The following is a 25,077-nucleotide window of genomic DNA, read 5'->3' on the forward strand; positions in this document are numbered from 1 at the left end:
GTTTTTGCAGGCCCTACGAAATGGCGGTGAGAGTCCTCATTGTTCGTATGTTCTGTTGTGGGTCTTGAGCTGCAATTTGGAAAAGCTCTGGGCAGGGCAGTTATCCAAATAATAATCATTGACTCAAGCTTTTTAATGGTAAAAAGATGACTTGATTCTCTGAAGAAGTGAACAGGCAACATTTTCTCATTGCTGTTAATTATAATTGAAGACAGACTCAATTTTGTATTAGTCACAGATGTTTCATTTCTCAGTTCATATATAATGTGGTACATGGACTATCTCCAAAGAGATTTTAGAAGTGTTTGCAGTCCTGTCCGTCTCTTTACCACTCGGTGTGGTCTTTTCCAAAAAATCATGACATTTGGAAAGAAACTTAGAGAAGTTTTGAAGACATTTTCAAGACATTTTGCTTTCAGTGATCTCTAAAAATATTCCTATTGAAAGTGAAAATTGGGAACATGCTCGGAAAAACAAAATCAACATGTATATTGTGTCTTTGGAAAGCCTGGTTTCAGGAGCGGCTGGGCTGTGTTCCAGTTGTGCCGGGGGTGGGTGGGGGCACACACGCGTGGTTTCTGAGTTGAGGTTAGCCAGAGAAACCCTTCAGAAACGCCCGTGCTCTCATTGCTCTGAAGCAAAAATGGATTTCAAATAATTAGACCCAGCAACTAGGCCCCAAATTACTCCACTGTGGATTGTTCTAACCAGGGAAAGCTTATCAGAAGGACAAATCACTCGTGAAATTGCGACAGGTTTGAGAATGTTCCAAGATGTGGCAGGTTTGGAATGCAAACCCTTGATGGGGCTGGGAAACTTGGGTTGGGTCGGAAGAGCATGCACAAGTGAAACTTACCCGAACGTCACATCAGCCACAAGGACGCAACACAGTAACGCTTATATTCTCTGCTGTAGGTGTCCATGCTGCTTGGAAAATAAAATGGAATTCCTAAGCCCCTGACAGGGAATATTTCTTGGGTTATCCTGATAAAAGTTGGAGTTGCATGCGACAAGCCAAATCTCTTTTAAAACATAATCAAGCCGTTTAATTTTAAGAGGAACATTTATGAAAGTTTTGGGATGAGAATAGTATAATTGTGGTACTTTACAAATATGTGATGAATTCATTATAGGCGGGCATGCAAAGTTCTTTAAATATCATTCTTCATCTTTAATCTTTATTATATACATTAACTTTTCCGAAAAAGAAAGGCATGTGATTTGTATATTTAAAATTTGTATATTTTGAGAATTCACATCATTCTCTAAAATCCATCTGTGATATTCAGAGTCAGTGAAGTTCAAGCAGTTAAACTTTAGAATCAGCTTCTTGCACAGTCTCTCCATGATCCGTGGGTCTTTCTTTCCAAGGCTTGAGACAGGGTGGCAGGCGGAAATTCATTGGCGTGCATGCTTCAGTAGTGAATTTGCCTTTGTAAAGTTGTATGCATCAGAATCGGAACTCCTGATTTTTGGTTCACAGCCTTAGCAATTACCTGGGTGAAATCTGAAATTGTCCCCGTACGTGGAGGAGAAGGGGAGATGGAAGGAAGGGGTAGGTAGCAGTTTAATAAGCAAGAGAACATGCAAGGAAAGCTTGTCTTGGTGGCTGCAGGGTGACGAGAGCTTCACACCCACCAGCCAGAGTCTTAAGGGCTCATGCTGAGGTCTTAACACAGTTCGGTCACGCGTTCTGCCCAGATCGTCTCGACAACGGTTTACTCTCTCAAGGCTGCGTCCATGAAACGGCTCCTCTGTAGGGTCAGTGGCCCGATTTCCACCCAAGGACAGCAGAGAGTGAGAAGCCTTCAGCTGCCTGGGTCCAGGTTATGGGTCAGCCTGTGGTCAGGCTTTTTAGACAACCTCCAGCAACGCTGGTAGGATTGGAGAAAGAACTGGAGACACAGGGAAAAGAGGGGGGAGCAGGATAAATGTGGATATGTGTCTATAAAACGATCATAGAAATGATTAAATAGGGCATCATTACACTTAAGCGCTTATTGGGTGTGTTCCTCTGGCCCAGAAGTAACCTTTTCCTCCCACTTCAGAATGGCGAGTCGGTATTGTTTGTTTTTTTTCCCCGGCAGTAAACATCCCGTGTTTGTAGTGCAAGTACTGGGCTGGGCGTTCGAAGGTCCAAATTCCTTTCCTAGTATTGCTTTGCCTTGTTTTGGGGGTAAAAACCCTTTACACCCCGGTCTTCCCTCCTTAGGCTGTGACGTATCACATCCCTGAGCTGACTTCTTTGCAGGGAGAAGTGAGCCCAAGAGGAGAAGAGGCTTGACTTTAAGGTAGGAGAGGCTGCAAGGAGGGGCTGAGTTTGTAATTCTTAACCGGAGGCTTTGCTATCGAGTGGGTGAGAACGACAGAGCAGTCACAGCACGCGTCTTGTTTAGAAAGGAATGGCCTTCCGCTCTTTGCAGCTCCTGAGCAAGGACACCAGAGACACGTACTTTTCCAAGACAGTGACTCATGTTTAAAGGCAGGTGCACTTCAAAGTCCAAGAAATGTTCCCACCGTCGTGTTCAAGCCTTCGCTCTGGCTTTGCAGGATGCTGAACCGGTGTGGCGCCTTGCCCCGCATGGGTGACCACTGAAGGCCTGGTGGCGCGGTGCTGTGATGCTCCATGTCAGAGCTTCTGGAAGGGCAAAGACTCTGAGCACCGAGGGGGCTCTTGTTTAAAGAGCCCCAGTGCAGGGGGACCATAGCCTCTCAGACAGGGCGGGGTGTACAGGTCCTTCCGTCTTAGCGAGGCTGTCGGAGAAGTGTTCTGGGGGGCTCTTCACAGCCACTGCCATTTCTCGGGAGCTCCGTGCGTTCTCAGCAGAGGTACAGGTGTTTTGGAGCCAAAGCTGCCCTCACTGCTCAGCTTTGAGAAACGTCCTTCCTGCAGACGGTCTTCCTAGCTTTGCACGTATGTCTATTTGTTTAGGAGAAAAAAGGGAAGAGTGGAGAGACTTTTCAGCAGCAATGTTTGCTCGCTCAATATGGTAAAATGACATTTAAAGAACATTTTAAATTAATATTTTTTTCCCTCAGAAGTTTCATAATATGTTACAGTGTAGCTCCATAAGAGAATTTTGTACTAACAGATTTCAAGACTAATTTTAGGCAACGTGAACTCTATTGTCTGGCATTCTATTAACCTCAAATCTCTGTTTAATAATACTTCCAGATGGCAATGAAAATGCCGTGTCACATCAACCTCAAACCTAAGTGGCACACTATAGTAAATGTTTATTTTTTTCCACGGGTCATGTGACCATGTCTCTGCGGATGGGAGCCAGAGCTGCTGGTGTCATCTGGGGGCGGCAGCAGGTCCGCAAGGCAGTGGCATTTCCTGACCCGTCTGAGGCTTTGGCAGAGAACATCCGGCTGACTTAGCTCCGTAGGTCTTACCCACGAGTGGGCTCCCCTGGGAGGGTTCGAATCCTGAAGGCAGACGCACCAGAGAGGAAGCAAACACGTGCAAGGACTTTTTCGAGTCTCTGCTGGTGTCAAGTTTGTTGCTGTCCAATTGGCTAAAGCAAGTGGCATGACTGTGAACCCGGAGTCACCATAGTAGGAGCCTGTAAATGGACAGAAGGAGGCGTAGTGACACCAGCCACTCATTAACCGGGGCCACTCACAGTATCTGTCGCGTCTGTCTGTGGTGTGATGACAGTTTTATGAAGATAACCTCGTGGGTCCCCGTGCTCTTGAACGCTGTTTCCCACGGAACATAAACATACTGTTAATTTTGATATGAAAGCATTCGATCATATTCCCTGTAAATTGCTAACTCATTGAGAGGTTTATGCACTAATACGATGATGGATATTTAGTTAACCACCTCCTGTATTTCACAACCGAATCACGTACAAGGAGTTCTGTGATGCTTGAAGTTGGTAGACTGGAGGCGTCACCAATCGCATGAGACTCTTAACATTTCTTCTCACTTCATTTTAACGGTCAGAGAAAGAACGACTTTTTGAGCAGAAGTAGAATGGAATTGGTGACGACCCTGGTATATATATGATTCATGAACAAGATCCTAATTAGACAGTTTCTCCAGCACTAAAGCCGGTGTGAAGCGAGAGGAGGGTGATGGGCCATCGAGTTGGGACCTGCCAACGGTCAGCTGGACGTGGAAGCTGATTCTGAGGTCTTGCGGCACAGCCCCCTTCCCTGCTTCCCCTGCCCACGAGTCTCGTGAGCACATTCCGGCTGGCGGGCGTTGCAGGCTCTGGCAACAGTCAGTGCTTGATGGGCGTGAATAGCTTTCTCTTTGAGGAGCTCTTCAGGCAGTGGTGACCGGAAGCAGCACGCAAGGAGGAGCGGGAGGCCCACATCCCGCTGCGGAATAGTGAAGCTTTTAGGTGCCGAACAGCTTGAGGAAAGGCAGGATGATGGGGCAGGGGTGTCCTGCTGATGCAGGTCCTGCTGATGCAGTTGAGGTGTGCTAAGGAGCAATCTGCTAATTCTGCTAAAGGGTGGCACTTTGTGGCTCCGGTTAATATTTTAGTAGAGAAACAGAGATGGGTTTGCTGAGTCTTATTTGAAAGGACGATCTTGTGGTAAATGGTCCTGGCACCCCAGTGTTGAGAGGTTCAAGGCACTCCTCAAACATGACCGGACTAAGCTTTCCAACAGCCCTGCAGTGCGAGTGGAACAGGAAGGAAACCTTAGCAAGTCCCAGCGACTGACTCGCCCAAGCTTCCGCCTAAGAGAAGCTCCGGTATCTCGTGTGTGCTAAGCCCATCTCGGAGTCTTTTTTTCTTTGTAGCCCATGTCCTCTCAGAAGGTTGGAGAGGCTGCGGAGAGAGGACATTCAGAAGTCGTGTAAGGGGTGAAAATCTAAGCTCTAAATTATTTCATCTAGGAGAAGCCTTCCAGATTAAGGCCTCTCCTCTGCTAAGTAGAGGAGATGGGGAAATGTTTTTCTCACAGGCAGTAGTGATGCGATGTTTTCCGTCTGAGCGGACGCTGTTGAGACTGTTCCTTTACATTTTATTTTGGTTTTGGTGTCTGTAGTCTAGGAACTCTCCGAGTAGAAGTTGATGGTGGGAAGGGCATTTCTTCCTTTGATGTGCTGAGGTGTCTTTGTTTCAGTCACTTATCAAGTCCCTACCTCAGCTTCTCTCAACCCTCCTCTGTGATAACGCGTGTTGTCCACTCAGTGGGTCCAGGTTTCCTTCTGGGCCCACACGTGAGGGTTGTGTTTCCAACTTCCTTGGAGGTGGGTGTGGCCTCAAGACTTGCTTTGGCGGCTGTGCTTCTGGGTCCTTCTCTCAGAGCTGGTGTGGCGCAGTCTGTCTTTACGCCTGGAGGGATGACCAGCTGTTTTTGAGACAGTGTTTGGGACCCTGAATGACAGCAGCGAACAGATACCGCTGACGGCCTGCGGTGCTTAAGGCACGTGAACAGAAATAGCTCCTATTCTTCCTCCCCGCCTCCGACTCCTTTTTCAACCACTGAGATTTGAAGTTGTTTTTGACTTTTGCACAACCCAGTCTACTCTGACTGGCATAAGAACTGGTGCCTATAATTTTGGGTGCTGCTCTAATGAATAGCCTAAAATACGTGGGGCCAGCAAGCATGGGTTGGCTGCTATTGAGGGTGTTTGGCAAGGCATTACAAGAAAAGCTAATTTATTCTCTCTCTCTCTCTTTTTTTTTTTCTTAAAGATGTTGTATATTTACAAGCAGGAATAAAAAAGAATAGAAAGATTTCAAAAACTCAGGGACTTGCATGACTGCTTTTCAATCCATACAGTCAAACGTGAGAATGAGAAATTTTTATAGTTGTTGCAACATAACGTCTTGTTAAAACTTCTGGATGGATAGAGTTTACATCCAGAAAGTACTTGCAATTGGACAGAAATGGCCCGAAGAAAAGAGGTTGAAGCTGTGGGACCAGAAATGAAGACAAGAAAGAGATGGGGTGATGATAAAGCAAAAACAGCAGAGCAAATCTAAGAATTCTCCCTGGGAAAGAGCTATAGGTATAGTTATCAGAGCGTGAATGTGACTGGAATTAAAGTTTTTTAAAAAATCTTGTACTGCTAAAGAAATCCCAAGCCTAGAAAAGCTCAAGATTTAAATGGCTTTTGGAATTATAGCTGTCTAAGGTCAGGAGTGGGTTGAAAACTCTGCTCAGGCCCGAAGAAGGGCATATTCCCTGATGCCCATTTTTTTTTTTTTTTTTTTTTTTGGCTTTTTTTTAGGGCTGCACCTGAAGCACATGGAGGTTCCCAGGCTAGGGATCTAATCGGAGCTGTTGCAGCTGGCCTACACCACAGCCACAGCAACGCAGGATCCGAGCCGCATCTTCGACCTACACCAAAGCTCACGGCAATGCCGGATCCTTAACCCACTGATCAAGGGTAGGGATGGAACCCAAGTCCTCATGGATACTAGTTGGGTTCGTTACCACGGAGCCACAATGGGGACTCCCCCGATGCCCATTTATATGTGGCCAAAGAGTATAATAAAGAGGAAGAAACTTAAGACAAACCCAAGGACAACAGTGAACTGTTAACAAGGAAGCAGTCGGGCTGATCAAAGAGTATTGATCATGGACAAGTGACTCCTGTGTGCTCTTTGCTTTTCCTTTCCTGGGCAGAGTGATGATGAATGATGAGGGGACCGCTGTGCCTTACCCCGAGGTCCTGGGCTTTGAGTTTGATGCTGTAGTCCTGCGGACACTTGGAGTCTCTTCTCCTGGGTGGGGGAGATGTGTTTCGGGTGCAAGACTGAGAAGGAGCCGAGTGTTTGATAACCAGAAGGACAGATGTCCTGGTCATCAGTTCTGTTTACCAGAGTTTCCTGGTTTTCTTTTTAGACACACGGCAAGTTGTATTTTCTTGCTCCCTTTGTCCAAAGGTATGTAAACAGAAATGATTTCTGGGTGAAAACAGCTTAAAGAGGCAGGGAGTGGTTAACTGTGCTCTCTCTTTCCTTTCGATGGTTACCAGAACCTTCCAAGTATGCCTCCATCAGCTCGGACCTACAGCCTGCAGGGCTGATGGCAGTGGGTGATGGCATATCTGAGATGTCAACCACCATTGTCTTAACACGCCGTTATTTGGGGGATTCTTTGTTACCGCATCATGTTCCACTCTTTCCTGACAGATCCATCTCCCAACTGGAAGATGAGGATGTAAACTGAATATTAATGAAGTGTACACACACACATATATTTAATTTATTTCAGAAAACAAAACAAGGATTGAGGAATACTTAAGTTCTGCAAAAGCAGTTTTACTCTCTAGGAAAAGTGTCTCATTTCTTGTGATGTTAAAAGTGATACTAAGTAAGCCTAGTGATACTAAGTAAATCTGTGCATGTCAGGATTTGATCAGGGGATAAACATGGGCAGTGTAGACACATGAGTATTTGTAAATGTACAAACCCATTTAGAGCGTGAATCAAATTTCATCGCTTCTAATCCTGAAGCCGATTTCCCACTGGGACCTGGAAGAATTCTAATCTAAGCAGAATCACTAGAAACACAACGAGTGTGTGAGGGAGGTGGGTGGACGTGGTTGCGTGTTGGGGTTCTATGGAATCACCGGGCACAGGCTGTTCTGGGAGGCAGCCAGGACACCAGATTTGAAAGAGTCATGTTCTCAGCTGATACATAAATGCTGTATTCCTCAGTCATTGTGGATAGGTGAATATAAATTTCTTTGACACACACATGAGCCCAGATTCCACTTTTTTCCCCCTCAAAGATTATTAATAGTGTGCAGTGCATGTACTTAACAATGTAGCAGTATTCTATTCTGTACTTATATTTACAGAGCAATTTTGTAATGTTTCTTATTTACTTTATGGTATCCTGCAATGCCTAGGGAACAGTAACTTAGGCAGAATCAGCCAACCACAGTAACAAGCCAGGCATATTTTATTATCGCTTTAATAGTGGAGATTTGATATTCAATTACTCAACAGTGGCCTGGTGCTTGGGTTCGTGACTGCTCTGAGCAATGGATTTCTACCTCCCCCACAGCCTTCCACGTGGTACAGGCAGTACTCATTTGGTAAATGCTAAATTCCAGTCTCCTGACCTTGATTTTGGCTATGTTCTTGAGTCCTCGCTGACCAGTACAGATTCGTTGGATAAAAAGTTGTGGGGTGGGACTTGGCTTCTCAAATTGGTCTTCACCGTGGTGTCACTTGCAGGATATTACTTCACACTGGTGTTACTTTTAAGAGAGGCTGAAGTCTGAGTCACAGAAATTCTTATTTAATGGGAATGGAGATTTTTGAAAATTCCCCAGGTAATTCTAAAATGTGTCAAATTTAAGAATGACAGGTGTTCTGGTTAAAAGCACAAGCTCTGGACTCATACAGATCCGGATTCCTATCCCTGCTTCCTTCTTACTAGCCGTGTGACCTTAAGCAAGCATTCGATTCTCTAAGCTTTAATTTCCTTACCTTTAAAGTTAGCGTAAAATGTTATTCTACGTTTTGAATCGGTTAATACATGTAAAGAGTTTTAAGAGTACCTGACACATAGAAAGCACTCAGTAAATCTTTTAACATTAGCTTAATTATTAAATCAAGGTTGGGGGCCTTGAAAGCAGGATAAGGATTAGACGCCCCAGAGGGAGGAGCAGGGAAGCCACAGAAGTGAAGGTGCGGAGCTGAACAAAGATGTGATGCCTCTGGGAATGACGTGAGGTTCTCTGAGGCTGGAAGGTCTCTCGGGGGAGACAGACCCGAGGGAGCTACGGCTCAAGACTTGCCAGAAGCCAGAAGCCGTATTCTGAGAGTCACGTATCCTAAGCTCTAGAACTGAGTTTTTACCTTTAAATGAATGGTCATCATTTTTTTTAAAGCTGTCAAACTTCATCTTTTATTTCATTTCCGATCGACACTGAGCATTTCTAAAGGTGGCAATAAGCCCATGACTAGGAGCTTAATTAATCTTAGACCCAAACGTAAAGATCCGAAATTCAGTGAGAGCATCATGTTTGTCTTGTGTTTCCTGCCTTAGCCCAGTTTTCCTTTGTGTAAAATGAGGCTCTGGCCAATTCTCATGGCTTGGTGATCATTTTATTTGAAGATTTTTATTTTTTCTTTTATAGTTGATGCAAAATATTCTGTCATATTCTCTTTTCTGCTGTGTAGGAAAGTGCCCCATCATACACAGGCGCACACACACACACACATTCTTTTTCTCACATTATCCTCCATCATGTTCCATCACAAGTGACTAGATAGAATTCCCTGTGCTCTACAGCAGGATCTGATTGCTCATCCATCCAATAGTTTGCATCTACTAATCCCAAACCCCCAGTCCATCCCACTCCCTCCCCCAGCCCCTTGGCAACCGCAAGTCTGTTCTCCAAGTCCTTGAGTTTGTTCTTTTTTAATTAATTTTTTTAAATTAATGTGTAGTTGATTTACAATGGTTTGCCATTTTCTGCTGTGCAGCAAAGTGTCGTGGTGGTCATTCTTAATGCTCTATTTGTACACGCTGATGTTTTGTGCTTATTTGTGAGCTAGGAGTAGAGTAAAAAATGAAGTCCTGTTTATTCATACTGTCACATCACCCTTCTCACTGGCATTCTGATCTCTCTCCTCGAATGGGAGAGGATAGGGTGGGATGCAGCAGATATACTGGGAATTACTCATAACATAACCACTCAGTGTATTTAGTCCCAGGTCCCCCTTATTAATTGATTGTTACTAGTTGTGAGGGTTGAGTTGTCTTAATGTCATGATGGGTCATTTTTTTGTCTTTCTACGTGGATGAACGTCTGCTTCAGGTCATGATGGACCAGCCCTCCTGACACAAACATGAGTAAACAACCCGTTGAATGGGCACATGTATGAAACAGCTGATTTTAGGTGTCAGACAACAAGCAGCACATGAGAGCCACGAAAGGTGGAAAATAAGCAAGCCGAGTCCTAAATAATTCTGCTGTCTCCCTAGAAATATTTACTAAGCCTCAGCAAAGAGAGGGGAAAACCAAGCAAAATGCAATGGTCTTGCTGAGCTGAAATCGAGATTAGAGTTTGGGGAAGCTGAGGCTGCCAGAATTTGTAGGATGGAATACTAAGGTTTAGGGAACTTTTTAGAAAAAAAGCTTTAAAAAAAATCTGTGCATCTAAGGTGAGACTCCACAAGGCTTAGCAAAGAGCAATTAGTGAGAAAGAAGAGCTACCACAGCTCAGCAGCGTGGGGAGCACTTGATGTCCAACGGGTGGGTATAAAGAGACCTCATGGAACACCCAGGGCATTTGATCGAGATCCCAGAAAGCCCAAGCCTTAAGAGTAAGACCAAATGAAGCCTTGAGAAAAGACTGCCATAGACCTGTCCTAACAATAGTAACAGTAATAACAGCAGCAACAATGTGTCCAAAGAATCAAGCTGATCTATAAGTAAATTAGCGGCCTGCCAGGGCAAAGCCTAACACCTTTCAGAGAAAACAAAGCCCAGACACAGCACCCTAACATTCATGATGTTCAGCTTTCAACCCAAAATATATGACATGAAAACGTAGGAAAATGTGAAGCACACTAGTAGAAATAGATCCAGAAATGAGAGAAATGATGGAATTGGCAGATAAGAAAATGAAAATACTTATTGTAACTATGTTAAGAATTTAAAGGGAACATGAACACAAGCAGTAGAGAAATGAAAACTGTAAAAAATCTTCTAGAGATAAAAATACAGGGTCTGAAACTGAAAATTCACTCAATAGATTTAAGGCAGATTAGTCACTTGAAAAGAAAATCAGCAAATTTGAATACTGGTAAAAAAATAACAGAGCAATTGAGTAAAGTTAGCCATACAATGAGACACCATCATCAAATGCTTTCACTGACATGCGGAAGCTGAAAAAAGGACAGACTGAACTTCTTTGCAAAACAGATGCTGACTCACAGACATTAAAAAACTTATAGTCTCTGGAGGAGACAGTTTGGGGGGTGGGGGGATGTGCTTGGGCTGTGGGATGGAAATCCTGTGAAATCAGATTGTTATCATTATACAACTACAGATGTGATAAATTCATTTGAGTAATTTAAACAAAACAAAACAAAGCAAAAAAATAACAGAGCATTACAGGTCTGTAGGCAATATCAAATAATTTTGCATGTATTTAATTGGTGTCCCAGAAAAGGTAGTGGAAAAATATAGTTGTCTGATTCCTAAATTATTTATATAGTACTATGATATTATTTGAAGGTAGATCACTATAAGTTGATGATTATTTATTTATTTATTTATTTATTTTTGTCTTTTTTTTTTTTTTTTTTTTGCCATTTCTTGGGCTGCTCCCGAAGCTTATATGGGGATTCCCAGGCGAGGGGTCGAATGGGAGCTGTAGCCTCTGGCCTACACCAGAGCCATAGCAACTTGGGATCCGAGCCGCATCTGTGACCTACACCATAGCTCACGGCAACGCCGGATCCTTAACCTACTGTGCAAGGCCAGGGATCGAACGTGCAACTTTGAGGTTCCTAGTGGGATTCGTTAACCACTGAGCCAGGACGGGAACTCCAAGTTGACGATCTTTTAAATCCTAGAACAACAACTGAAAAAAAATAAAAGAAAGATGGGGAGTTCCCATTGTAGCTCAGCAGAAAACGAATCTGACTAGCATCCATGAAGACGCAGGTTTGATCCCTGGCCCCCGCTCAGTGGGTTAAGGATCCAGCGATGCCGTGAGCTGTGGTATAGGTCACAGACACAGCTCAGATTGGGTATTGCTGTGGACGTGGTGTAGGCCAGTGGCTACAGCTCAGATTTGACCCCTAGCCTGGGAACCTCCATATGCCACAGGGGTGGCCCTAAAAAAACAAAAAATAACCAACTAAATAAAAGAAGTATACCCTAATCAATTAAACGAAGAAATAAAATGGAATACTTAAAAGAAAAAATCAAAATTTCCAAGGGAAGAAATTAAAAGAAAAAAAGGAAAAAAAGACATATGACAGACAGCAAGATGGTAGGCTTAAATCCACCCATGTCCAAATTGCCTTAAATACAGATGGCCTAAACATATCTATTAAAAGTCAACAATTGTTGTATCGAATCACAGTACAAAAGGCATGGCTAAGTACCATGTACAGTAAAAACACAGATAGCATAAAGTAAAAGAATGGAAAATTATACCATGCAAATAGCATAGTGCATCTGAAGTGGCTTTATTCATAGCAGTCAATGTAGACTTTAGGACAAGAAATATTAGTAGAGCTTCAGAGGGGTATTAAAAGTATCCGATTATTAGGTACATATAATAATTTATATATGTATGTACTTAATAATGGCTATAAACTATATATAGAAAAACTGAACAGAGAAAATAAAAAAAAAAACCCACAAAGTAATTGGTGATCTTCACATTCTTCCTTCAACAGGTGACAGAACCAGTGGACGGAAACTCGGTAATGAGTTTCAAAAAGTAATGAGTTTCAAAGTTTTAAAAAGCAGCATCAACTCGCCTGACCTCGCTGACATGTGTAGAATGCTGCACCCAACATCTGCACCATACAAATCCTTTTGAAGTGCTATTCTGGGCTGTAATGATATATTTAAAACAATTTAAATTGTAAATTTTACAGGAAATGTTTTTTAACAAATGGAATTAAATTATGTATTAATAACAAAAAGATATCTAAAAAAATTCTTCAAATACTTGGAAATTAACACACTTCCAATTACGTAAGTAATTAGAAGAGAAATTATGCAGTACTTGGCTTAAATGATTATGAAAAAATATCAGAGTTTCACCCAAAGTAGTACTTTGAAGGAAATTTAAGGTAGCTAAAACTGTGCTTCAGGGGAAATTTATAGCTTCAGATACACATATTAGAACAGAAGAAAGGTTTAAAGCGATGGTCTAAATTTTCACCTTAAGGACTAGAAGTAAAAAATAAAGTTCTATCCAAAGTAGCTAGAGGAGAAGCATTAATAACTTGAAATGGATTCTAGACCTAAATATAAAAGCTAAAATTGTGAAACTTGCAGAAGAAAACAAGAGAGAATCTTCACCGTCTTGAAATAGGCAAAGACTTCTTACATAAGACATTAAAAGCACGACAACAGTAAAACTAATAAATTAGACTTTATAAAAATAACACCATCTAGGAGTTCCCGTCGTGGCGCAGTGGTTAACGAATCTGACTAGGAACCATGAGGTGGCGGGTTCGATCCCTGGCCTTGCTCGGTGGGTTAAGGATCTGGCGTTGCTGTGAGCTGTGGTGTAGGTTGCAGACGTGGCTCGGATCCCACACTGCTGTGGCTCTGGCGTTGGCCGGTGGCTACAGCTCTGATTTGACCCCTCGCCTGGGAACCTTCATATGCCGCAGGAGCGGCCCAAGAAATGGCAAAACAAAAAAACAAAAAAACCCCCAAACAACCACCATCTGCTTTTCAAAAGACACCATTAAGAAAATGAAAAGTCAGGATACTAACTAGGAGAATATATTTGTAATACCTCTGGCTTGTAAAGAACGTACACACAGAATATGCATTGAAAAAAGCTGTTAAACTTCAATACTAATAAGTTCATCCAATTAAAAATGAGTAAAACATTTGAGAATGCTTCAAGCATGAAAAGATATACGAAACAACAATAAACACATGAAAAATGTCCAACATCCTTAGTTATTAGGAAAATGCAAATTAAAGGCACAAAAGTTGCCTTTATAGACACCTTTAAGTGGCAAGGATGGGGGCTGGCCCGAGTTGTCATACATTTGCTGACGGGACCATAAGATGGTACACCCACTTCGAAATACCGTTTGTCAACTTCTTATAAAAATGAAAAACACGCAACACAGAGAGTCACCTCTCTGGTGTTTTTCCAGTAGAAACAGACACTTACGTCGTCATAAGACTCGGACGCAAAGGCTGTCGTGGCTTCTGAGGGTCATTGCGAATCCCACGTTAGACACACGCGCAAGTTCACTGGTTACCCAGTTAACCGAGCTGCCCAGAAAGAAGCGACTGATTATTGTTGCAGGCAGCAATATGACGTGCAGAAATGTTATGCTGAGCAAAATCAGTCACACACATGGACACCCATGTGCTGCCTAAGTCTAAGGATATGAAACTCTAGGAGGGGCGAGAGGGATCTGAAAGAAAGAAGTAAAACAAAACAAAACACAGCCAAAAAAGGCGGAAGTAGATCAATGGTTATCTGAGGCGGGGAGGGTGGAAAAACTGACTGGGAAAACGTACAAGGATGCCTTGTGGAGCAATAAGATGTCCTGTGCCTTGCTGGGGTGGTGCTCATGCAAGGGTAGCATTTGTAAAAGTGCATCAGACTGTAACCTTACAGTGTGTGGACTGGAAAGAATGAGGTAAAATCAGCTGAAGACGTTGTCAGAGGTTCATCCACAGGCACGTGAAGAAATAAGCAAGCTCAGTGCTGAGATGTTTCTGTTACTAGTAAAATGGGAGTGATTAGGGCATAGACTTACCAAGTCAGATTTGGTGACTACCAAGACAGTTACATGTATTTTGGTTTTAACTTGGTAGGAAAGGTAATTCTGAATTCTAGGCTGAAACCCCTTAAAAATAAATACTTATCTACAGCGGGAGGGTGTTGAATAATTCTATGTGAAGCTCAGCAAACGCTCTCTCTCCGACATACTGTTGGAGGCTTTTTGTGGCGTCTTCAGTGTGTCTACATGAAAGGGGATGGCTCTGCCCTTAAATGCCATCTGTCATGTCAAGGAGCCGAAAAAAATGAAACACTGAGGCCTAACTTAAAGCTAGAAGTTGTATGTGGACAGTTCGTAGATGTGTAAGCAGTGGGTAAACTCAGCTGCATTGTCTTATTGAAAAGGTAACTCTGACCATCGTACAGGCTAAGGAAGGGATGAAGGGACAGCGTGGTCTAGGGAAACCAGCAAGGGCTCGGCCACAGTCCAGCCCGAGAGACCAGTAAGGGCTCGGCCACAGTCCAGCCCGAGAGACCAGTAAGGGCTCGGCCACAGTCCGAGAGACCAGTAAAGACAGTCCAGGCAGGAGACGGTGGTGTTTTGGATTAAGGCAGTGGAGTGGAAATCAGAGAGTATATTAAAGAGGTTCTTGCTGTGGTTTGGTTACTTACCAATTTAATAACCGATAATGGAATCTCTTGAGTGTCCATCTCATGGAAAATAAAATTCAGTGTTCTCCCAGCCCGTGAGGTCCTGCATTATGTGACCTCTGCCTACTCCCCACCTTTCCTGCTGCCCTTCCACTGAGCACCAACCAGTGACCTGCTCATCTTCAAACGCAGGTCCTTGCCTCCTCGGAGACTTTGCAGGTGCTGGTCCCTTAGCCTGAAATGCTCTTCAGCCGTCTCTTCTCATGGCTGATTCCTCATCGCGTAGACCGTGGTTCAAATTTCAGCTTTTTTGGAGCGCTCTCTTCCAATCATATCCCTGCCCAGCCACTCTGATCACATGATGTCTGTTTAGCACGGTCATGATCTAAGGTGGTGTGTTTATTGTTTGTCAGTGCTGCTGCCACCACCATGTAAGATGTACAGGGGTATCTTGGATGTCTCATTCCCCGTGGCAATCCCCGTGCCTAAAACAGTGCCTGGTACAGGCATGCGGGGGATGGATCAGTAGGGGTGTACCTGCCATGTATTTGACTATTTCAGAATAATGAAAGATTCTGAAAGAAAAATCATCAAAATACATTGTCATAAAATCTATCAGTAAGTACATTCTGATAAATATAGAAACATACATGCTCTGATTATGTGTGTTGCGTTATTTTAGAGACATTCCCAGGACTCATTTAAGAGTAACTGAGAGTTAGATCTGAGAGGATAGTTCGCCTCTTCTCTCTTGTCACTGTGCACTTCTCCTTACTGAACCTGTGCTCTGATCATTTATTCACTCATTCGTTCAACACTTACTGAGAACCTCTGGTCATATAAAGATGAGGAAATCCCCAACTCAGTAGGCGCAAAAGAAGACGCATAGGAAGAGTGGTATTGAGGAGGAGAGAGAGTCTTTGAAAGGCTTGGTTGGGGAACTTGACATTTCAGCTTGGTTGTAAATGGGAATAGAAGTGTATCAAGTCGAGAGACGAGAAACGACTTTCCAGGTAGAGGGAAAACCTTGAGCAAAGGCAAGATGTAGAGAAGCTGAGGAGGTCACTTATGGGGACTGAAGTACAATGTGAGTTGAGAGTGGTAGAAAATGATGTTGGGGAAACATGTTGAAAATTGATAATGCAGAACGCCCAGTGCCATGCCAAGAACTTGATCCAGTAGGTAATTGAGGCACCATCAGAGGATTTTACATTGGAACCTGACCTGATCCGATCTGCGACTTAAAACCTACTTCTTGCAGTGATTAGGATGAGAAAGTAAGCCTAAAGGCATGGAAATTAGTAGAAAAACCATTACAGTTTTTGAGGAAGAACCGAGACCTAAACTAAGGCAGAGGCAGTATATGCACAGGGAGGAAAGCACTGCTTTTAGGTTTAGAACTGAAGGGTCTTGGGACCCCTGGGAGTGAGAGTAAAAAGGGACAGAGCTGACACTGAGTTTCTGGTTGAGAGTCCGACAGATGGGGCTGCACTTGATCCGCTGTCGCCTGCCATGGATCGGCCCTCCTGGTTCACCTCGGATCCTCCACTGACTTTCTCCCCACCTTTAACGTCCGGACAGAGGTTTCCTTCTGCTCTGGGCTCGTGAGTGCCTCTTCATTCACCGGGTGTGGGCCCTGCCAGCCAGCCAGCCGGCAGGAGTAACCTCTCCTTTTCCCGTGTCAGCAGCTGGGTAGCTTCGAGACTGGTTTCCTGTGCTCTCAATCCTGTCAAACCGTTTCAGGACACCGCGAGCTGCTTCACTGCCTCGTAGGTGGGCCTGCCTTCTGACACCTTTCGCTGCAGTTCTCTAATTCATTCACCGTTTCCTTGTTATCCCCTCGCATCCACTCGTCCAGGGTGAGACCAGCTCCCCCCTCGATGGTCCGGAGGTTTGGTCTCAGTCCTTACGTGGCGTGTGGATTCTACACGAGATGAGTGTTGCGGGAAGAGAAGCCGCATTTAAGGGGTGGTCTCTGGCTTTTCAGAGCTCACGACCTCGACGAGGGGGTGAGAATCTTCATCCCTCTTCTCTCTTCCTTCCTCCCCACTCCTCCTCCTTCCCTTTTCCCTCCTGCTGCCCTCCCTTCCTTCCTTCCTTCCCTCCTTCCTTCCTTCCTCCCTTCCTTCCTTCCTTCCTTTCTTCCTTCTTTCCTCCTTCTCCAATTCAATGCAATGAAATTATCTGCAAAATGGAAAGAGACTCACAGATCTGGAAATCAAACTTATGGTTGCCAAAGGGGAAACTTGAGGGGGGGCAGAGAAATTAGCAGTTTGAGATTAGCATGTACACATTACAGTAGGTGAAACAGGTCACTAACAGGGACCCACTGCAGAGCACAGGGGACCCCACTTAATATTCTGTAATTACCCATAAGGGAAAAGAATCTGAAAAAGGAAGGATATATACGTATATATATGATTCGCTTTGCTGAACACCTGAACTAACCCAGCATTGTAAATCAGCTATACGCCAGTAAGATTAATTTTAAAAAAAGAGGTAAACGATTCAGGGGTAAAGGTTTTTGAAGTTGTTCTCAGACCCATGGGATCTGTGAGACTTGATATGGTGTTGCTGCTGAAAAGCTCATCAAATAACTTTTTCTACATCAGTGAAAAAAGATTGTGGGGAGGCAGCATTTCCCTAAAAATAGTGTTTGCTAAACCGCAAGTCAAGCCGCATGCTCAGTTCTGTTCCCCCGAGGTTTAGAAGGCCATGTACAGACTCGAGCATGCCCGGAGGATACCAGTTAGGATTTTCCAGAACCTTAACCACGTAGGAACTAGACAAAATGTGACTGCAAGAAAAATCTGATCAAGATACCGCAAAGTTTCGAAAGATCATGGAAGGGTGAGTAGATTCCAGAAAAGAGAAGCAGCAGTGCCAGGCAGTACCCGTTTTGGGGAGGCAGATTTGGACTCGATCAGAGAATGTTCATTTGATTTTTCTAGAAACGGCTGAGGTGTTTCCGTCATCTCCACAACGTGTGCCCTTTCACTGGGGGTGTTTCAGGTGAAGATGGATGGTCATTATCAGAGGTGTACGTCGATGAAATCCGTCCTGGGTGCAGAGCCAGGTGAGAGCATCTACCGGGTTTCCTCTGACGCCAAGTCCAAACTGCCTTAGTTTTTCGTATCTTCTCTTAGTAAAGAAAGTTGCCAAAAATGTTGACGAGAAAACTGAATATTCTTTCTGCTGTATTGTAGAGAATGCACAGAACATAAGATAAATTCTGGTGGGCATTTTGGAAGTTGTTTTGAGTGGACTGAAGCCGAGAATGGACTCCTTTCCTTCATTTTAGTTCCCGGGTACCAAGGGGAAAAGGAACCCAATAGTATATTCCAGGGATCCTTTTGAAAGTCGTCAGCGTGCCTGAGGTGGAGAAGATTGAAAAAACTCTACTCGTTAGGCTTCCAGGTAAAGGGCATTTTATTCCACAGATACTGATGCTTAGCCCCTCAGGGTGCTTGCCGTTCGCCAAATGCTTCTTTAAAATAAGAGTTAGGAATTTGTCGTCACAACCACCATGGGAGAGCGATGAAGGTAGGTGCTTCCTTAGCAGATGAAACAGCTAAGCCCACAGATACGCCGTCCCCAAGTCGATCATTTTTCCAACGACTCGAAGGTCCTTTTGGGGTGGGGGTTGTCTGGGTGCTCTGTTTCCAGACAGAGAATCCAAGCAGGCAAGTAGTCGATACTGTTCATTTGTGAACCTTTGCCCTAAACCTCAAGCTGACTCTTTTCTCAGACTCATTCTTTGAGCTTAGCTAACGATTTTATAGTTAGTATAGTAACTGCCCATTTTTAAATTCGTAACTCATTTTTACAGTCTACCAAGAAGTTTTAAATTATTAAATCTCACTTGACAGACAAAGTGAAAGTGTTCTTAACGACCCTATCTGCCTTAAATAGCTGTTTTTAAGTTGCTTTAAATCCAAGGAACATATCTGAGCAAATTTGTTGACTAATGGCCAAATAAACTTGAAATTCAGATGACACAGTTCTTAAAATCTATTGCTTGGCATGCAGAATTATTTTAAATTACTGCATTAGTACTGACTCATTCAGATCAGCATCCACTGGAAGGCCACCAAAGAATTCCAGGGACTTGGTGCGATCATTTCAATGACAATAAACACGAAACTGGCAACTCCTGGAGCTGGCCATTTTATTGGAACACATTCTATTTTTTCCCAAAACTTTAACAGAATCAACACCAGAGATCTCAACTTAAAAAAAAAAAAAGTCTATATACCATCGTTGTTTACTTCTTGCTGCTTCACCGTGCCAGGCTCTTTTGTTTTTGCTCGGCTGAGGGAGAAAACCTTATGTAACACTGAAGCCTTAATTTGCCTTCCTTTGGTTGCTAATGCAGTTGTGACTCTTTTCAAATATTTACTCCCCAGTCATGCGTTCTTTATGGTGAAATACTCATTTACATCTGCTGCCCATTTTCTGTGCGTTATTTGCCCTTTCCCGATCAATTTCTTGGATTTTTAAATGTATCGTAAACATAGGAAACTTCGGTTATATATTTTACCAGTGCCTTTTCTAAGTTTATGGTTTTGATAGTCATTTTCGGGGGATGGAATATATGTTAATAACTTATTAAATAACAAAGTCAACGCTAGAAAAAAAGTTAAGTTCCATGTTCTGCCTAGTTGTTTCAAGCACGCTGTAGAGAGAGTCAAAGCCTCTAGATGCAACACAGTTAACTCCGACAGATTGCAGGTTAACCAAAAAAGTGGAAGTGAGCAAGCATAAAGTGTGCTATAATAAGAAATACAACTGGGAAAGACAGACTTGGAAACAAATTGAAATGGCTTTGGTGACGATGGCTCGGCTGGGGAGCCATTGGAAAGCAGGTGACTAGCTCCTGAAAGTCACGCCGTCTGCTAATTACTTCTTTACACCGAGGCTGGTAAAATATCAGCTTCATCCTATATGGCTAGTAGATTCGGGGTCCTTTTTTAAGAAATCCTTAAACTACTAGTGACAGTGAAAATATTTTATTTCTTCTAAAGTTTGTAAAGATTTGTTTTTCACAGATAGGTACTTAATCTATCTGGAATATGGATTAAGAGGTTCAATTTTATTTTTTTCCAAATGAATTATCAGTTTTCCCAATACAATTTATTGACTAGTCTTTTCTTTCCTCCTTTATCTGCAATGTCATATGTGGCTATATGTGAGTTTGTATGTTTCTGTACTCTTTATCAATTTCCTTTGATTAATTTTTGTATGTTTGTGTAAAATGTCACTGATTTAATTACTACAGTTTTATAATAAACCTTGATTTCTAGTAGAAATATGCCACTTTGTTTCTCCCTCTCCTTTGGGGAGTATCTTGGCTTTTCTTAGAACTTTGCCCATATTCATTTTAGAGTACTTGTTAAATTTCTCAAATATTTGGTTTGGATTTTGAGTGGAATTTTATTGCCCCTAAGATTAATTTTGAGGAAAACTGCTAACTTAACTACGTTAATTAAGCCGTCTTATCCATGAATGTGGTATCTTTCTCAATTTATTAGGCATTCTGATATATACTTTTCAAATTTTTCCTCTGCCTGAAGAACATTTTTTTCTATTTTATTTAGTTCATGCTTGAATTAATTTCTTGTGTGTCTGAAAATGTCCTTAGCTTTCAGTTTTGAGAACTCTTCCTCTTAGGCGTAAAATTTTACGTTAGCAGGTATTTTCTTTCAGCATTTTGAAAAATTATTCCGTTGTCTCCTGGCTGTGACTTTTTCTGTGGGGGAGTCGGCTGTTAGTCTTACTGATGTTCAGTTTAAGGTGAAGACCTTTTTTCTATGGCTGGTTGTGAGATGTGCAGTTACACTTGGTGTGGCCTTTTAAATATTTATCTTGCTTGAAGTTTTAGTGCTTTTTGAAGACACAGCTTAATGTCTCTTAGCAACTTTAAAACATTCTCAGTTATTATTATCTTCTTAAATAAGACTTCAACTTCCTTCTCTTAACTCTTCTGGGACTTTAATTAGACATGCCCTAAACCTTTTTTTTCTTTTTTAAAAAATGTTTATTCAAATAGAGTTGATTTACAATGTTGTGCCAGTTTCAGGTATACAGCAAAGTGATTCAGTTATACATATACATTAAATATTTATATTTTCTTTTTTTACATTATCTTTCATTATAGGTTATTCCAAGATAATTGAGTTCCCTGTGCTATACAGTAGATCCTTGTTGGTTACCTATTTTATATATGGTGGTGTATATATTTCAATCCCAAACTCCTAATTTATCCCTTCCCTCCCTTTCCTCTTTGGTAACCACAAGTTTGTTTTCTATGTCTGTGAGTCTGTTTCTGTTTGATAAGTAAATTCATTTGTATCATTTCTTTCTAGGCTCCACATATAAGTGATATCATACGGTATTTGTCTTTGTCTGGCTTACTTAATGTGATAATCTCTAGGTCCATTCATGTTGCTGCAAATGGTATTATTTCATTCGTTTTTGTGGCCAATATTCCATTGTTTATTTATACCACATTTTCTTTATCCATTCATCTGTCGATGGATGCTTAGGTTGCTTCCATGTCCTGGCTATTATAAATAGTGCTTCTGGGAACATTGGAGTTCATGAATTTTGTTTTTCTCTGGGTATATGTAGATCAAGCCATTTAATTGCATTGACCATAGTGCTTACATTCTTTTGTTTTTCACTCTATTTTTCCTCTCTGTGGTTTATCATGGATACTTGCTATTAATATATTCTTTTGCCTATTGGCACTGATATTTTTACTGACATATTGATGTGTTTTTAATACACCCTAGATACAGTTCTCTGTTCTCAATCACTAGTAGTCCTTTTATTTCTGTCTATCCCACAATCAATCATAGCCACTGAATTCTTAATTTAATGATTATATTTTGAATTTCTAGAATTTCCGTTTATATAGTTTATGTTCTCTATTAAAATTGCTAACCTTGTTTCCTAATTCATTTGAGCATATTAGGCATAACTATTTTTAAATCCCTGGTTAATAACTCCATTATTCAGAGTCTCTGTGGATCTGTTTCTATGCCCTATTATTTCTCTTAGATTTTGATTATATTATCTTACTTAACTATAACCCTTCTTCGTCTTATTTTTTGTTGCTAAATTCTAATCACTGCATATCATAAAAATGTAGAGATAATTTGAGACTTAGGGAGATGTTTATCTTCCACCTGAGAAAATTTATGTTTGTTTCTAATAGGTAGTCAAGGAAATTACTAATCCAGATTTGCTTCAATCCAAGTAGGGCTTTAGATCATTTGTGAGTGGTTTATGTCTTGCTCACTCTTATTCCAAAGCCAAGGAGATTTTCCAGTCTCTCCCCACTTGGCAAATTCTGAATTTGAATTTCTTTCCATCTAGCCTCATGAATCTGTTAAAAGCTCTGTGGAAAAGTTTGTTCTGGAAATAGCAAAGACCCATAGGGCAAACTGCTTAAATGTAGGTTCAATTCTCTGAATTTTTGCATTTTAAATTCATAATTCTTTACGTTCTGGTTATATATCCAGTGAATTCAAACAATTTATTTAAAACATTCTGCCCACATTTATTCGTTTTTAAGCTAAAGAGTTACTATGAAATATCTAGTCTGCCATTATTGGGAGGAAAACTCCCATCCAATGATTTTAAAACTTCAGTGTATGTGTGTGTGGGTGGGGGGTGGGTCTAACATCAATGCACTTTATCTAGTTTCCAAATCTGACCAGTCCCTTTTGAGAGTGTCTTATTCTTTGCTCACATATTTTATTTCTCTGGTTTTCTCTTTTTAAAACATTCTGTTTATACTTATTTTACATTTTATAACTGGTATTTTTAGAACTCTAGAGGCCTAGGAGTTTAAACCTGCGGTTTGTTTTTGCTCACTCTCCTAAATGGTGGAGTATTTCTTCATGGGCTTGGTAATATTTTTTGCTATGACTCATATTTTGTTTGAACATCTGTGGGAATCTTGAGGGCCTCACTTGGGGATGTTTTCCTCTGGAAAGATCTTGCACTTGCTCTGTGGGTACAATCGGATGCTACTAGGTTGATACCATTCTAACATATTTCAGCTTCCGGTTTCTCTGGCTGCACAGTTGGTATATATTTGAAATTTTGACCTGAACGATAGCAAGTTAGTGGGTATTCTCAGGAGAAACTGTGAAAATCTTGTGCACGTGTGTGTTGTGTGTGCGCACATGCACGCACACGCACGTGCGCTCTCCGCCCCAGAGTCCTGAAGAAGACAGACGGGCTCCTGATAGGTTTTCATTGCTGGATGCAGATGTTCTCAGAATCTTTCAGAATCTAGTGCTGTAGTACCTTTGAAGCCTCAAATGGATGAAATCCGTGTTTCGTGGGTCCTTTGTTGGGTGGTAGGTGTGCATGCATGATCTGGATGTTTTGGGTGAAGAACAACTACCTCTAACACATCCAAGAATGGATAAAATAGCACATTAACGAGATGAAAACATTCTTTAAAAGCCAGGAACAGTGCTTACAGAGGTCATGAAGAAAATGTAGAGACATGAAGTTGCTAGAAATAAGACAGAGAGAGGTGGTGGGCACACTGTCCAAAAGATTCAGGTCCAGTTTAAGGAAGAAGACGGCCAAGCAGATGCCTCTGGGAAGGATTTGACCTGGAGACTGCTGTTTTTTGACCTCTGCCTGTACGCAACCGATACCTTCCTCATGTACTTTAAGTAGGCTTAAATATGTGCCAATATTTCCTGATGTGCTGTGACAACATCCAGTTTCACACGGATATGTGATCCATAAGTGCTCACATTTTTAACTTGCTCAGGTTTTTCTATTTAAAACTCTATTCTTGGTAGAGCCTTTGTTCTATGTTTTTTTCAAAGATGCAGAAACGTCTTTAGCAGACATTAAAAATAATGGCCACAGAGCAAAGATTTCCTAATCATAGTAAATTGAAGGAGTTTGGATACAAGATCAGCGCCATAAATTTGGGATTCCAGAGGCTGCAATGAACACTATTCATGATTTAGAGAACAAAAGTTACTATTAAAACATTGCACATAAAATGCTCCCACTACTAATCCATATTATATGATGATGAGAGAAATGAGGTGAAATAGAAGATTAATGAAAAAATCAATGCTAATTTCTGTCTTCTTACTAAATAAGAGTCGATTTGTATCATCACGATTAGCCTCTAAGTATAAATGGGAATAAGCTCGGGTCTAGAGGGAAAAGTTGCGTTGAATTTTATGGCTCAGGGTAGGCAAAGTGTAATGCTTAATTCCACGGCCTTCCATTTATGGTGTGACCACACACTATCTTTTCCATGTTCAGACTGGATATCCAGCCAACTCATTCTCTCTATCAAGAAAAAATGCTGGGCAGAAATATATTTCTTATTTAATTTCTACTCTTCTTTTAAATGGCAGTTTGCAGAATGCTTCTGGGTGTACAGCTAATGACCCATGAGCAATAAGCAACTGTTTAAGTAAAATGCACTATGAAAAAGCTTTTACCAAACAGCATTTTAATATTTTAAATAGATTTTCCATTGCAGGCTCTTTGTAACTGGATTAGTTCTCTGATGTGTTCTGACAGAGCTGTGGTCAGGGATACTCCATTAACTTTGTCTGTCATCTTATTCCCTAGAATCCAGCAGAACACCCTTATATTTCATAATTTGTATTGCCATCAGTGCTGATTTGTAAATGTGCAAATTATAATTAACAGTGGCCACTACTTCTATTAAATATTAAATCATTCTTGCAGCTTGTATTTTCCACAGCAGATGGAGCCCTGCGGTATGCAAATAGACTTTCCTTCCATTGTCAGCAATTTTTAACCTATATTTTAGTTTAAAGAATCATTTTTTCCCTGTTTGCTTTATGTTTTCCATAGCGTTTGGGTTAATATTTATTTACGGCATATTCTCTTTCTACCAATAAGAATTTCATGGACTATTACATCCCAGCACGGTGGCTTTGTTTCCCTTCATTAATAGCTCCTTAATCATGTAGCTTGCTTGTAAGTACGAGAGCTTGTTGTTTGTACTGATGCTGCA

At 41.7% G+C, this 25,077-nt stretch overlaps 1 protein-coding gene across 1 annotated transcript in view; it reads left to right on the forward strand.

Annotated features, from left to right (window-relative positions):
• Nucleotides 1–25,077, forward strand: part of LOC146404283 (uncharacterized) — a 462,942-nt gene that overhangs the window by 308,567 nt on the left and 129,298 nt on the right. Inside the window, exons 8-9 of the mRNA XM_085024160.1 lie at nucleotides 17,990–18,114; nucleotides 18,245–18,455. The gene's annotated coding sequence lies outside the window, so the exon portion shown is untranslated. The remainder of the gene's footprint in view (nucleotides 1–17,989; nucleotides 18,115–18,244; nucleotides 18,456–25,077) is intronic.

This window comes from Sus scrofa, chromosome 4 (assembly GCF_054392235.1).
Source record: "Sus scrofa isolate SSC_HxYL_T2T_F1_AM1 chromosome 4, Sscrofa_HxYL_maternal_Yorkshire_Landrace_v2.0, whole genome shotgun sequence".
Lineage (NCBI taxonomy): Eukaryota > Metazoa > Chordata > Mammalia > Artiodactyla > Suidae > Sus > Sus scrofa.